This window comes from Cryptomeria japonica, chromosome 1 (assembly GCF_030272615.1).
Source record: "Cryptomeria japonica chromosome 1, Sugi_1.0, whole genome shotgun sequence".
In the NCBI taxonomy this organism is placed as follows: Eukaryota; Viridiplantae; Streptophyta; class Pinopsida; order Cupressales; family Cupressaceae; genus Cryptomeria; species Cryptomeria japonica.
In genome coordinates, this window is record NC_081405.1 from 123,369,265 (window position 1) to 123,385,033 (window position 15,769).

Below are 15,769 nucleotides of genomic sequence, written 5' to 3' on the forward strand. Positions count from 1 at the left end.
CCCAACATCGATATGATAGTTGATCTAACAGCTGGAAATGAAATGTTGTCATTAATGGATGGTTTTTCAGGATACAACCAGATTAAAATTGCATCAAAAGATCAACATAAAATGACCTTTACCTGCCCATGGGGAACATACTACTGGAATGTGATGCCATTTGGTCTCAAAAACGACGGAGCAACATACCAAAGAGCCATGACAATGCTATTTCATGACATAATCTACAACATAATGGAAAATTATGTGGATGACTTATTGGCTAAATCACAGAGAAAAGAAGGTCACCTTACGGTCCTTGCACATATATTTGATTGGTTGGAGCAGTATAATGTCAGACTAAACCCAAAGAAGTATGTGTTCGGCGTAACCATAGGTAAACTGTTAGGGTTTATTGTGTCCAATAGAGGAATTGAAGTAAACCCTGCCAAGGTCAAGGAAATCATAGATATGCAACCTCCATCAACACTTAAACAACTAAGAGGGTTACAAGGAAGACTGCAATCCATAAGGAGATTCATAGCACAATTGGCAGATAAGTGTCACCCGTTCCAGCATTTACTCAGGAAAGGAGTTACTTTTAAATGGACAAAACAACACCAAGAAGCTTTCCAAGCTCTGAAATATTATCTTCTAAACACACTAGTGTTAGTATCACCTACTCCAGGAAAACCTTTGTTGCTATATATATTAGCAACAAACTCATCTCTAGGGTCTATGTTGGCACAAAATGATGAACAAGGAAAATAAAGAGCTATTTATTATATAAGTAGAACTCTGATCGGTTATAAGCTTAATTATACTCCTATAGAGTGAGCATGCTTAGCAGTAATCTTCGCATCTCAAAATCTTAGACATTACATGCTGAGTCATAAAGTGCAACTCATTGCACGCTTTGATCCACTCAAGTACCTATTGAGCAGAGCAACATTGACCGAGAGATTGGCTAAGTGGGTCATGACCCTGAGTGAGTTTGATGTAGAGTACATAGACAGAAAGGCCATCAAAGGACAAATTATAGCAGATCAGTTAGCAGAGGCTCCTTTACAAGACAGTTACCCGTTGCTGATAGACTTTCCAGACGAATCAGTGATACATTCACTGCATCTATAATATGGAAATTATATTTTGATGGGTCATATACAAGTTGTGGATCTGGAGCAGGGATTCTCTTCATCACCCCTCAAGGGGATTCTATACCTAAGTCATTTAGGATAAATTTTCCATGCACAAACAATATAGCTGAATATGGAGCTCTCATCATAGGACTTCATACAACTGTACAGTGGAGAATAAAAGAATTACAGGTCTATGGTGATTCACAATTGATTGTAAACCAGGTCAATGATGACTACAACACGAAAGATGACAAACTCATGCCTTATAAGAAAGTGGTAGAAGATTACAAGGAACACTTCAGAAAAATTACTTTCGAACATATTCCAAGGATACAAAACAAGGCAGCAGATGCCATGGCTACCATAGGATCTCTTCTAAATATGCCTACTAATGAAAGTCAGTTTGAGTTTATTATAGAACAGTTGATGATACTAGCATATGAGACTCCCTCAACGGAATATGTATGTGGAATTGTGGGTCCAAAATTCTGTCCAGGAATCAAAAGAAGACTCTTATTCGTCAGGCATCTAGACACACCATTATAGCTGATACATTGTATAGAAAGGGCTTCGATGGAACTCTTCTTCGATGTCTTGATGAAAATGAAGTGCAACTTGCCTTAAAGGAAGTCCATGATGGAATTTGTGGGGTGCACCAAAGTGGTCCACCATTGTCAAAGAAATTGTTAAGAACAGGTTATTACTGGCCAATATGGAAAAGGATGCTTATAAATATGTGCAGAAATGCAAGCAATGCCAAATGCATGGAGATCTCATTCATGCACCAACACAAGATCTTCAACCCATTACATCACCATGGCCTTTTTCACAATGGGGATTAGATCTAGTGGGTAAAATCAATCCTACTTCTTCCAATGGGCACAAGTTCATCTTAACAGCCACTAAGTACTTTACCAAATGGGTTGAGGCAATTCCTCTTACATACACCACTGGAAAGAAAATAGAAAATTTCATGCTCAATTACATTATCTGTAGATACAGGATTCCAATGTGATTTGTAACAGATAATGGGCGTCCATTTAAAAATCAAGAAGTGAAATAATTGTGTGATAAATTTCAAATACAACAGAGATTTGCCACGCCATATTATCCACAAAGCAATGGACAAGTAGAGGCAACAAATAAAACAATATTGAAAATCCTTAAGAAAGTTGTCACTGACACAGGATGGGACTGGCATCTCTAGTTAAATCCCGCTCTTTGGGCTTACAAAATAGGAGTACACACCCCTACAAGAGCAACACCACATTCCTTGGTCTATGGTACAGAAGCAATACTCCCCATTGAAATAGAAATACCGTCTCTAAGAGTCTCTTTACAAAACATCATATCAGAGGAAGACTATCGGGTAGCAATATTACAAGAGCTAGAAACGCTTGATGAAAAGAGACAAACAACGTTTAATCATCTACAAGGTTATCAAAATAGACTAAGATGGAGTTATAATAAACGAGTCCGCCCACGAACTTTTGAAGTGGGAGATCTAGTTCGTAAAGAGAACCAAAGGAACCTAGCGGAATGAGAAAAGCCAAGGAATTTTGAACCTAATTGGCTAGGTCCTTTCATCATAATAAGGGTTATAGGCAATGGAGCATATAATTTGGCTACCATGGAGGGAGATCCACTCTCTGACCCTATGAAAAGCATGCACCTTAAACAATATTATACCTAAGGGCTAGGTTAGTTTAGGTTTTACTTTCCGTATTGCATATCATATTATTCAAAGCACTACATTGCATATAGTTTCTTTTTCAAATGCATCGCATTTGCAAAGTTTCTGCATTTTCATATAGTAGTACCAATAAAACAAGGCAATTGTCCAAGTTTATCATCTGTTTGCATTCAAGAGAAGCAAGGGTCGTCTCCTTTCTTAGATATTCAGACATGAAGTCTTTGAGGTCCTGAGGTCATTCATTGTCAACATTACCCTGTGACGACGCTTTACTTATGGTTGGGTAGTGATTTCACTATTTGAGACTTGTTTACCCAAAATCTATCAATTGCTATATCTCAAACACATGAACAAAATCTCTAATTCATTCTAGACACCTAGTTGATCATATGACAAGTGAAAAATCTAAAATTCTACTTCAACGCCGCTGTAATTGTCACACCCAAGTAGGTTTCATTACTTACAAGTCAAGGCAAGAAAATAAATAGAAAAAAAAGCTATGCCAAATATTCATCTCAACGCAAAAGAGCAATGATATATAACTGAAATATCACACATGCAAGTGCGACAAAAAATCTTGACTGTGGGAACATGCAAGTAACTCCATCAGGGCTATGAACGCCTACTGGCAATGGAGCAATATTTGAGAAATTACAATCTATAACCTCGTCGGAGCTCTAAAAGCTTGCTGGCAGCGAGGCTCTATTCGAGATGCTTTTGAAGTTAGGATAATCCATGTAGCTAGTCATGTAGGATGATAAGGATCTTTAGTGAACACAAGAGCGGGAATTAACTCATCTGCGCACACATGGGCAAAAGAAGATCAAAATTTCAAGAATCAATGGGGAAGTTAGTTTTCTGTGTCTCCATTTGTAAATCCTAGTCACTAAGTGTGTTGATTTGTATGTTCCAAGGGATCGTAGTGATCGATTGACCGCTTATCTATGAAATGTTTTGCACCTCCATTTCAATTATTGTATTACAAGTTTGAATAGGAAATGCATCTTCATCATGCATATTGCATTAACATAGGTTATGTCAAAAATTCATTGTCTCCGCATGCTTTTTGCAGATCATCATGTCATACAGGTCTATACACTGGGGGCATAACTGAAAAAATTCTAAAAATCATATAAAAATCTTTCAAAAAAGAAATAAAAAACATTCAAATATGTGAAAACTTGAAAATACCAAAAACATTGGAAAGAGTAGTAAAAATACCAAAAACATTCATATAACGTCTTTTAAAAATACCAAAAACATATGGAAAATGTCCTGAAAAAATCAATCCAAAAACATTCAAATATCGATCCAAATAATCCAAAAATATCGAAAAAGCTCTTGGAAAAGAACTAAAAATTGAAAATCAATCAATCAAAAAACTTGCAATAAAATGTCTTGCGAGAAACAAATACCCTAGCAGATATCCAGCAAACGCTTCGCACGAAGTTAACAAAGGATACGACTATCCAGTCAAACATTTGCAATCAACTGATTAAACTGTCTTATCAATCGTATCATATCCATATCAAAGTGATCATTATCTTGTCTTAAATGGAAGATGATACACTCAAAATCAGACAGGTCAGTCTTAAACGGGGTCCGCAACTTTCTGAGATCAAACATTGTCAACCATCACATCAAGCAAATGAGAATGAAGGCACAAGGTCAGTATAGCTGCTGAATTTTGTCTGGGTCAGTCTTTATCTTTTATCATTTGGCGACAAATTATGTTCCTATGCTACTCAAGGATGTCCACAAGTGACTAGAGGAGCCATGATGGGCACTATCTTTTTCTTTGTTTGTTGCTTGTCTGCTACGTGTTTGTTTCTTCAATGAGATATCTTTACATCTTGGTTCCTTATACCCTGATGTGCTAAGCTTCATTGTTCAATAATAAGGCTCAGTGATGAATATATATTGCACAATTAAATAAACGAAACAGGTTCGTGATTCAATCAATTTCATTCTCATCTCATCTGTTTATTGCTAGTTTGCTGATTCTTTTCTCATCATCTTCTTTCAAAATCATTTTCTATCATCTAACATTATTGTATTTCATTCTAAGGTTCATTCTCTCATATTCTATCTCAATGCCATCTTCACATCACCTATCTCTATCTCTAATCAACTAACCATTCTTCTATCTTTCATCTCACATTCTTCTTTTTTCAAGAGATCATTCATACCTTTAATGCGCAAACAATCTCTCGAGGGGGTATTACACCCTAAGCGCCGCTGGGGCATACTCGGGCAGAATTTTTTCGTTTTCTTTGAAACAATGTCGTTCTGACATTGTCTCAAAGAGGGGCAAATGTAGACACCTAAAAATGTCTCATTGATCATGTACTAATTATTCCTCTAATTGATTAAATAATTCTTTAAATATTTAATTAAGTTAATTAATCTTATTCTTCTAATTTCATATTTCCTCATCATCTTACTAATTATTCTATTTCCTATACTATCATCATTTAATCATTTAACCATTTTCTAAATATTAATTCAATATTAATTCTTTTATTAATTCTTTTTAATTCCATAATTTAAATCATCTTTATTATTTAAATAAATTCTATTCTCAATTTCTATCTCTAATCATCTAATCATTAACCCTTTTCTAAATATTAATTAAATATTTATTATTTAATTAATTGTAATTTAATCCTTTAATTTAAATAATCTTCATTATTTAATTGAAGTCCATTTCTAAAATAATTAAATAGTTTCTTTAAATTATTTAATTAACTAATTAATTTTTCTAATTTCTTCTAAATTCAAATACACGTGCATGATTTCAAAAACCAAATTGAAAATCAAAGTCAAGTTCTAAATATATTCAAATACTAAATTGAATTGAATAAATTCAATAATTTGAATTGAATAAATTCAATTATTTGAATTAAAATCTCATGCAAAGATTAAATCGAAAATCTAAGTTAAAATGCAAGCACATGCTAAATTAATTAATTAAATCAATTATATCTCCAATATTTATTTCGATCTTCTAGTTAGCTTTGTCATCTTCTTTATTTCTTCCAATCATTCTTTTTCTTCCTTCAGTTAGCTTTTTCTCAATCAGTTGACTCAATTAATCTATTCAATCTATTATGTTTCACCTCCAAGTCAAAGATTCAACTATCATTCAACATGTTTGCTCACCTGAGTTCCACCTCTTGATCATTTTGTTCTACCTTTCAATCAATCTCATCCAGTTATCTATAAATTGAGCATTCAATCCTCACAATTCCTCTAAATCACAAACTTTGAATCTTTGTGTCAATTGCAGGTTGCCAGCGCAATATCTGAGAGCCATTATACCACAGAGAGGAGAAGAGCAATGGAAGCCATATGCAATCATGGAATAGGGAGTTTTGATTAATATATTTTACATTCCTATTTCTCAATTGCATTATTTCATTGGTTTTATGTTTGAATTGCTTAGATAGTTAAGGAATTCGCGATTTGTCCTTATTTCCTATTTAGCAATGATGAATTTGAGCATAGCACACTTTGGATGGGTTTGTCTCTATGGAGTAGAAAGATGGTACCTTTTCATATTTTGCTTCTTCCTCACATATTTCCTTGTACTCTTTCTTCGTAGCCCTCTTGATTTCTTTTTGTATATGTTTTATTACCTTTAATTTTTTAGCATTAATTTATCTAGCCTTTTCTTTCAGTAGAGTTCTCTAACTCACATTTGAGTCAATGTTTCGTTCTAGTTCATGATGGCCAAGGGCCTACCTCCATAATTGCTTCTTCTTTTAATCTTTATTTTTCCTTTGTAGCTTGTTCCTACTTTTGTCTCAATGCAACAAATAGTGGGGTCAAGAAATGGTAAATTGAATATTTGAAATATATGGTCCAAGACTTCCTTTCTAAATTAAATACTATACATGATATTCTCATCCATAAGCACCTCTTATTGTTCTTTTAATGGTGTCTCTTTTGCCTTGCTTTCCTCTTCTGAAGGGAGGTCTTCTTGTGTGCTTTATGTTTCTTCCTTCTCTTCGTTTTCTCTGCACTCATTTGAAGGAGTACCTTTAAGGCTTATTCTATCAAAGGTTCTTTTTTTAGTGAAGTTGTTGTAAGTTTCCTTTTTGTTTTTCTTGTGCTCCATTTAGATTGCATGGATTCTGCCAGAGATGCCCCTACTTGTAGTCTTCCTAAGCTTTGTGAAGTAGATGTACTCTATTGCACTGATTCGTTTTTAGGGAGACCCCATTTTTCTCTATCTAGTTTAATCCATATGCTCTTCAATTTTCTTTGTTTCTATGTTATCCATATATTCCCTATACGTCGTAAAATTTTCTTCTTGAGGGTCTTTGGGGAGGTTAAGAAAGGTTGCCACATATGAGTTGATTTATATATCAAAGGATTTATAGGGAAATTTGGGGATCCAAGATGTTCTCAATTCAATTGCCTCCATCAAGGTGTATCTTTTTTCTACTAAAAGAAAAAAAAAATTGATGTATTTGTGGACCACATCATAAAAAATGCATTCCCTAGCCTACTACTTCTATTGAAGGGATTTGAAGAAACCCCATTACGTGGCCATATAGGAGGTAGCAATCTAGAAGAGGTTGACATGATCTTATATTTGGGTGAAGACTGGGCTAGTGGTATTCTAAAGTTTCCCATGAAAGCAAGAAGTTTGTTCATGAAGTAAAATGCTAGGAAGACGATCAAGGTCCCATACCTAAATTGCTAGTGGAATTGCTTGGCATGCTTTCTATTCTCCAGTAGTTCTTGGTGTAGCACCTCACAGAGGTCAACATCATTTCCTTCTATCACCATTTGATAAGACGTATATATGGATGTTGCGGTGATAGAATCTTCCGTATTTGTATGGTAGATCTTATAAGCGATACCCATGGTGGTATACATCACAATTGGATTGGTAATCCTTGTAACATCTAGACTCCAACCATCATATGTTGCTCCTATGATCTTTGTCATTTCTGAGTTCTTTATTGCTTTCTTAGGAGGAACCTCTCCTTGTACATATAGTTTTCTCACTACTTGAATGGCTTCTTTGGTGATTTTTTTACAACTTATCTAGGTACATGTATTTGTCATGGATCCAATTGAGGATGATCCAAACCCATCTTTCCTCCTTTTTGAAGTCAAGTAACTCCTTCAAAATGTCTAGCTTCTTCTCCTAAATTTGGTTGTATTGTAGACAATAGTTTTGTGTCCTTGGTTGTAGGAGGGTTAGCCATAGGGATTCATATTTTGTGTGGTCTATCTCTGTTAGTAGCACATGGATATACCTGCCTTATGATACCTTATGTGTCTATATCATTTGTGAGAACTTTAGAATGCTTGTCCAGGTTTGTTTCCATCATCTTGCATGAAAAATTGTATTTAGGCCAAGTTGTTTTGGAGTTTTGTCATTGATGAAGGAGAATGTTGTGTTGGCTACTGGTAATCATTGTTGTCAACATACTTCGGTTGACTTGTCTATTGTTGCTCTAGTATTTTGGTGATTTTGTCTATCATGTTTTGTTTTGTGTTGCTCTGTAGTTGCAAATATGGATTTATGGTTTGGGTAGTAATCTTACACATATCAGACATACTTGTATTCCAGATTGGACATGTTTTGGGTCTCCAAAAGGTGAGATTCTTGGTTTGGTAATTTAGTTTGTCAGTTGTTTTGTTCCTCCAAAACAAAACAATTGGTTTTGGCATTCGCGTTTCTTTAATTAAGTGATTTTGATCTTGCGGTTTTTGGGACATGGTTAAACATTGTGGATAACATGTATATCCCACTTGGCTTTAATTTTTGTTATATCTTTGGCCAACCTATGCAAGTGAAATGTATTATGCATATTGTAATAGCGTGTAAGGCATGTATGGACGACTTGATATATATATATATATGAGATGCATTCGTTTGATGATATATATATATATATATATATATATATATATATATATATATATATATATATATATATATATATATATATATATATATATATATATATATATATATATATATATATATATATGGATGTGTGCGAGAGAGATATAGAAGAAAATCAAGATATAGAGACATAAGTGTGACACAATAATTAGATGTGATTAAAATGGATAGTTGAGAAGCGAATAAAGTGTGAGAATTTTGTCTATTGAGCTTAATTGGAACTGTAATTCATGCATATGTAAGATGCGACTTTAACATTTCATTTTGTTTATTCTCTTGGGAAGTGAGCCTCCTTTTTCATCTTGGCTAATCTTCCCATGTCTATTTTCATGTTACTTACTCTATTGTGGTGGATTGGATTATTGTATACTTATGATACACTTATTATACTGTCATCATGCTTGAAATCATCAGAAATTTGAGGCTAATTAGACTAAAAGGATGAATCACAAGAATCCTTAACTAATTAAACCGATTCTAAACACAATTCAATGAAATAAATGAAGGAAATAAGAATATTAAGCTAATGAAAACTCCCTATTCTCCACTTGTGCTTCCATTGTTGTTGATGTAGGTGGCTCTTAGGTATTGCACTTGATTTCCTGCAAAAAATAGACAACAATATTGAAGACTATGATTCTGAAAAAGCTAGATTGAAATGAGAAAATGATATTGAATTTATAGATTTTCAACACAAAGGAGGTGAGAAATAGAACTCGAGTGTTGATTGGGAGACAACTGAAATTGAATAATTAGTAAACAGAGTTGATTGATTTGTTAACATGATTGATTGGCTTGTTAACTGAGTTAACTGATTAGACTAGGGAGATGACTGAATTGATGGATTAGAAGACTTAATTGATTGACTAGTTAGAAAAAGTTGATTTTGAGTTAAAAAGGATGATTGATGAGTTAATTGATTTGATCAATAAGTTATGATTTTAGCATGTGTTGTAGGAATTTGAAATTGAATTTGATTTTCATTTTCCATTTGAATTTGAATTTGGTCATTCAAATGCTGAAATGCACATGAAATTAATTGAAGTTCAGATTTGGGAAAAATGTGAATTTGATGATATGAAATTAGATGAAATGATATGAAATTCAAATTTGGGAGAAATGAAATGAAATTAGATGGAATTATGTGAAATAATAATTTGGGGAATTGGAAGAATAAGTTAATTAATTTAAATAATTTAAATGAAATTATTTAAACTTAGGAAATAGAATTAATTAAATAATAAAGATTATTTAACTAAGGAAAAGGTTGTAATTAATTAAATAATTGAGATATGGTTAACTGATTAAAATGATTTGAGAATAGAAATAGAATAATTAGAAGTGTTGAAAGGCGATGATTAGAAGAAATGGCTAGTTTAATCAAATAATTAAAGAATTACTTAATTAAATAGACGAATAATTAGTGTAGAATTAATGAGACATTTTTAGGTGTCTACATATACAACTACATTACAATTATTATTCATTGTGTTTAGTGATGTCATTCAATAGGTTCATAGTAGTGAAAATCTCTTTTTTTTTGTTAGGAGTTGGGTAGGCAAAAGAAATAGGCATTCAAATTCAATCCTAATTGTCTTCACTATCTTCTTTTGGAAGTAATAATATAAATTAAGAATTTGTGGGGTTCTCCATGACCATTTTGATTTTCTTTGTCCTTATGTTGTCAAGTTATTTTAGTAAAGTGCGGCGTTAGTGGTTTTTTCCAACTTCTATATTATAGTTGTGTATGGGTAGCTTGTACAATTCTAATTAACTTTCTTTGAGTTCCTAGGACCCTTAAGTAAGTTAGATGTATTAAAGGTCATAGACATCTAAAAAAATCGTTCCTTACAATGTTTAATTTTAGCTTACCCTAAGCCGTTAAATAAATATTTATTATTTATTTAATTAATCCATTCTTTCATCCCCACTCTTGCTAACTAGCTTTAATCAAATAAATAATTACTAATTATTTAATTATTTTGCCCCTTATTCAATCCAATTAATTAATTAAATATTAACTATTTATTTAATTATTTTTCTCTATCCTATCCCATTAGTTAAATAAATATTAATTAATTGATTCTTCAATTCACCTTTATCCCTTTATCCTTGTCTACTTAATCCTAGCCCTTCAACTTGTTCACATGGATCATATGTAATCTAAAATTGCCATCATGTGAAAAGTGTCCCCTTCACATCACTAACTAATTCTTTTCCCTATTCATTGATCCTGGACACCTTCCCAAAAGTCAAAATAACTCTATATCATATCCATTCATCTTAAACTAAACCTATTAATCCCATCTCTTCACATAAGCATGTTTCCTTAAATATAATATTAAACCTAGATCTTATCCCTCATGTGACACTTGTCACATGAAAACAATTGTGAGCTTATCCCTAATCTTTAATCAACCTTAGCCATCCATCTTCAATAAACACTAGCTCTTGATTTTGCCTCTTGAGATTTCTATATCTAAAGGCCTTCAACCTAATCAATCAATCATCTCATGTCATCTTAAGCTTATGCTATCATTTTTGTCATCTCATTATCATTTCTATACCAATTTTATGTTAGTTTTTCAGTAAGAGCAATTCAAATCACTATCAAAGAGAAAATTAAATAAAACCAGGGTGCATTCTATCCCAAGATCATCTAGGAGAATTGAGATATTTGAGGTGTACATTTTATTTCTTTGCATTTTTAATGTTGTTTTACTTAAATCTATTTTCTATGTCTTCATCTTGGTACATCCAGTGGGACCCACATCATTTTCCAACCTTTATTGATGAGTTTTGTTGAGTTTCTGAGTTGTAAATTGCATGTTTGGGCTCTTGACTACATTTCAATATCTCTATTGCATAGAGCGTCAACATTGTTGAAGGTATTGACAACTTTGTTTGAGATATCAATGCCCTTATTTCTCAAATCAATTCTTGTGTCATTCAAATCAACACTCGTGTTGTCTGAATCAACACACTTATTTTTTATAGTTATTTTGATCATTTGGGATTTTCTAAGGCCCTGCTAACCTCTTGTGTCCTTATTAGGCATATTTTGATCCATTTAACATTCTAATTTTGTCGATTCTTTTGTAGATATTAAGGTTCCTTAGGGTTTCTAGGTCTTCTCTAATATAGCCTGGTTTCTTTGAAGATTTTTATAATACCTTTGGGTTTGCAACTATTTGGTGGATTTTTGAGGTTATTGATTAGTATTTCATTCATATCACATTTTGTGTAGGACCTTATTGCATATATTAGGTTATTGTAAGGTTTGTAAGATTTCTCTAACCTAGGGTTTTGAAGGTTTTTCTAATAGTTTGGTGTTTGCAATTATCTTGTGGCCTCTTGGGTTTGTTTGTGAACCTATTTTGTAGGATTGGTGTCTACCCTACTGTGTTGTTACTAGCTATTGCAATTTTTCTCAATCATTAACCTTTTTTGAGCTCTAAAATAATATTTTTGACAAGTACATAACTTCATTTATGTTAGTTTTTTTTTTCTTTTTAGCACCCTTGTTCTTTGTTTGGGTGCCTGTGTCTGGTATATTGGCGCCTATTTCATTGATATTAGCACATTTTTTTGGTCTAGGTGCTCTTGTCAAGAGGATTTTCTCATTAATTTGATTTTGGAGTCTAGAGACCTATTATGTAAATTAACGCATGTGCCATTTATTTTGGTGCCTGTGTTGCCTACATTGGTGGTCGTGTTACCTATATTGGTAGCTCTATCAAGTATTTGGGTGCCCTTATTGCATACATTGGCACCTCTGATTGTCATCTACACTTTTGAGTCCTTCATTTATCATTTGGCGTAGCCTTTCTATGCTTATCACAAATCATAATATTTAATAGATAATGAGTTGTTGCATGTTTCATTTGTCCAAGGCTTTTTTTCTCTTTAATCTTGAGACTACAATTAGCTTAGTTGTTCGATGAGATTGTTTGCAATGTTTGAAAGCTTGTGTAGACATATGATCTCTCCTTGTGCCTAGAACAATCTCGAAGATAAAAAAATTCGCATTCTTTATTTGTTTAGATTAGATTTATGTTACCCAAGGCTTGCTAGTTTTTGTGTATGATCTCCCTTTGTGCTTCATGCAATCTTGGGTGATTAAAAATACATTATATTATTCCTCAATTATGATGCCTACTTGTAGTTTCATCACCTCAATATTGACCTCAACCATATCTTTTTGAAAGGTATATAAAGGTGTGAGAGAAAAAGCTATGCCTCAAGGTGCAGTCAATGTTGTTCAATCCAAGTCACAAGACCCTCATTCCATACTTGTTTGATGAGGATAAATGGGGAAACTCCCATAATCTTCGACACTATCAAATTGGCTCACTATTCACATGCACTACTAAGAAACTTTTTAATGTCTTTAAGACCATCGATCATTATTCTAAGTGGTCCACCACTATTGGGGAGGGAAAGTGCTCACATTGTTTGTGGTGAGATAGATTTTATTTTGGGCAAGGTCAATCGTCCATGGAAAGGGCTGCAAGGTGGTACATGACCTTGCATTCCCTAGCTATCCATTTCATGTGGTATATGACACTAATGGGGCGGATTTCACCTTTCACTTAAAGAGGACAAAAGTAGCCATTGTGATTCCATGACTAATAATACAACTACTTGAATAATTGAGGATTGTGATTTTGTGCTTAGCATGTTTTCATGTGCAAGAATAGTATAAGCCATTTAACCTTATCACCTTCCAATTCAAGTCATCCAATGTGTCTTTATGTTTGATTATCTCTTTCCAAACATCAACCAAAATGACCAAACTATCTTTCACAACCTTTGTTTTAGCCTTTGGTGCCCCTTTTTCTTAGTTTGGCACTCGTGTCCACTACATTAGTACCCATGTCCAATGTATTGGCATCTCTAGTGCTGATATTGGCACCCCTATTGACCATATTGGCACTTGTGTTCAGTATTAAAGTTTTGTCTATCATATTGGTTCTCTTGTCTCATATATTGGTGCCCTTGTAGCCTAGATAGGTTCCCCTATTGTCCATATTGGCACCCTTGTCATATCCTATAGTTATGGGCTATTTTGACCTTGTTTGACCACTTAGGAGCCTTAATTTGAAAGCTTAGACTTTATAGACCTAAAAAGACCATATCAAACCATCATTTCGATGAAATGTCAACCATTTCCGATCATTCATCCCTAAACCCCCATCATTTCAAAATTTTATCCTTTTATCTTGTCATCTTCATCTCTTGTCTTAGTCAAGACAATCTTGTCATTTTCAGATCCTAGACCAAGCATACACTTTGCGTCTTCCATTATCCATTTTAATTTACTTATCATATCTTCTAGTCATTATCCATATCCATAGCAAAATCAATCTTGTTGAGAGTCAAATCTAGATCCTTATTTCCCTATTGTTTGGTACCTTGTATATTGCTTAAGAACTTGCCTATCTTGAGCACTGTATTGAGATAACCCTATCATTTTAGATATACTAGCTTAGGACTTTGGCTACCCTAATTTAAGTTTCCCAAATCACCCATCCATCTTTCTTAGGCACTTGTGAACCCTAAGTAACAAAATCATCCCTATCACTTATCAAGGATCTAGGTTTACTTGCAACAACATTGGTCTTTTATCCATTTCACACCTCTTGGTTATCCATAGTGTTGTCAAGTGGCATCCATCATCATCCCATTAATCCAATCACCAAATATATCATTTCCTATCTAGGGTCTATCATTTCATCATACTATCCTCTTATCATTAATCACCTTTATCCAATTCCCATCATCTTTTGGTTTATGCATATCACAAGGTGCCAAACTAAAAAATGACTCGCCAATTCTCAAGGTTTCTGAACTTTAGCATCCAATGAAATCCTATTTGAAGAAGCGGTCCACCAAGTACTCTTATACAACACCTTGCCTTTTTCATCACAAGTCACACATGATCAATATTTTGACTTCGAAGACCTAGATTCACAAGATACCCAAGCTATGGACTTAATGCATCAATATGTCCTAAAGAACCCCAATAAAATCATCCAAATGCAAGTTACAGGTGCCAAAATACCCCATTAATTTGATGTCTCTTAAATCCTCCAATAAGGTTGTTCTACACCTCCACCTTCCAATCCATAAAATATCATACATATTTCATCTTCTTCTAGTGAATTTATTTACTCACAACACACCATTACATCTTGTAATCCTCATATTTCCTCTCAAACCACTAGTCTTGCCTCCATAAATCATGTACATATCAAAATTCCGTCAAATATTAACTATATCAACACCCAAATCGTCTCATCTAAAATGCCACAACCTCAAGTCTTTATTCCTTTTCTGACATTTCTACATCAATTTCGCTAAACACAACACATACCCTTCAAACTTGAAACCTTATTTCATTCACCTATTAAAACCTCCAAACATCCCAACCTCTCATCACCAATCACCTACACCTCATAATCCCACCAGTTCCTTGGCACAAGACATACAAAAGGTCAAAGACACCTTCAAGGCCCTTCAATTAGGAAATCAAAAGAAAATATACAACTTCCATGTGCTATGTCCTTATCCTTTTGAAAAGTCCATCACTGTAATCCCCTTTCCTCAAAACTTGAAGATTCCTAAATTTAATAAGTACAAAGGAAATAGGAATCATAGGGAACACTTTAAGTGATTCTATATTGCATGCCAAGAGGTATCTTGCCTTGATGATTACCTCTTGATAGTATTACCTAGAAGCTTAGGAGGACAGGCCTTTGATTGTTTACTCATTTACCTCATGGAACCATAAGTACATTTTACAAGCTAGCCATCTAATTTATTACACACTTTCTCGAACATGAGATCGACATGATGGACCTATGTAACATAAATTAAAATAATGGTGAAATATTTATCTCTTTCTTGCAAAGAAGGAGACATATTCCTAGTTGATTCCCATGACATATTCCCAAAAAATAAGTTGTCGCGATCATTGTCCAAAACTTGAACCAAGAAATGGGCTTCCATTTACGAATCCAGTGTGCG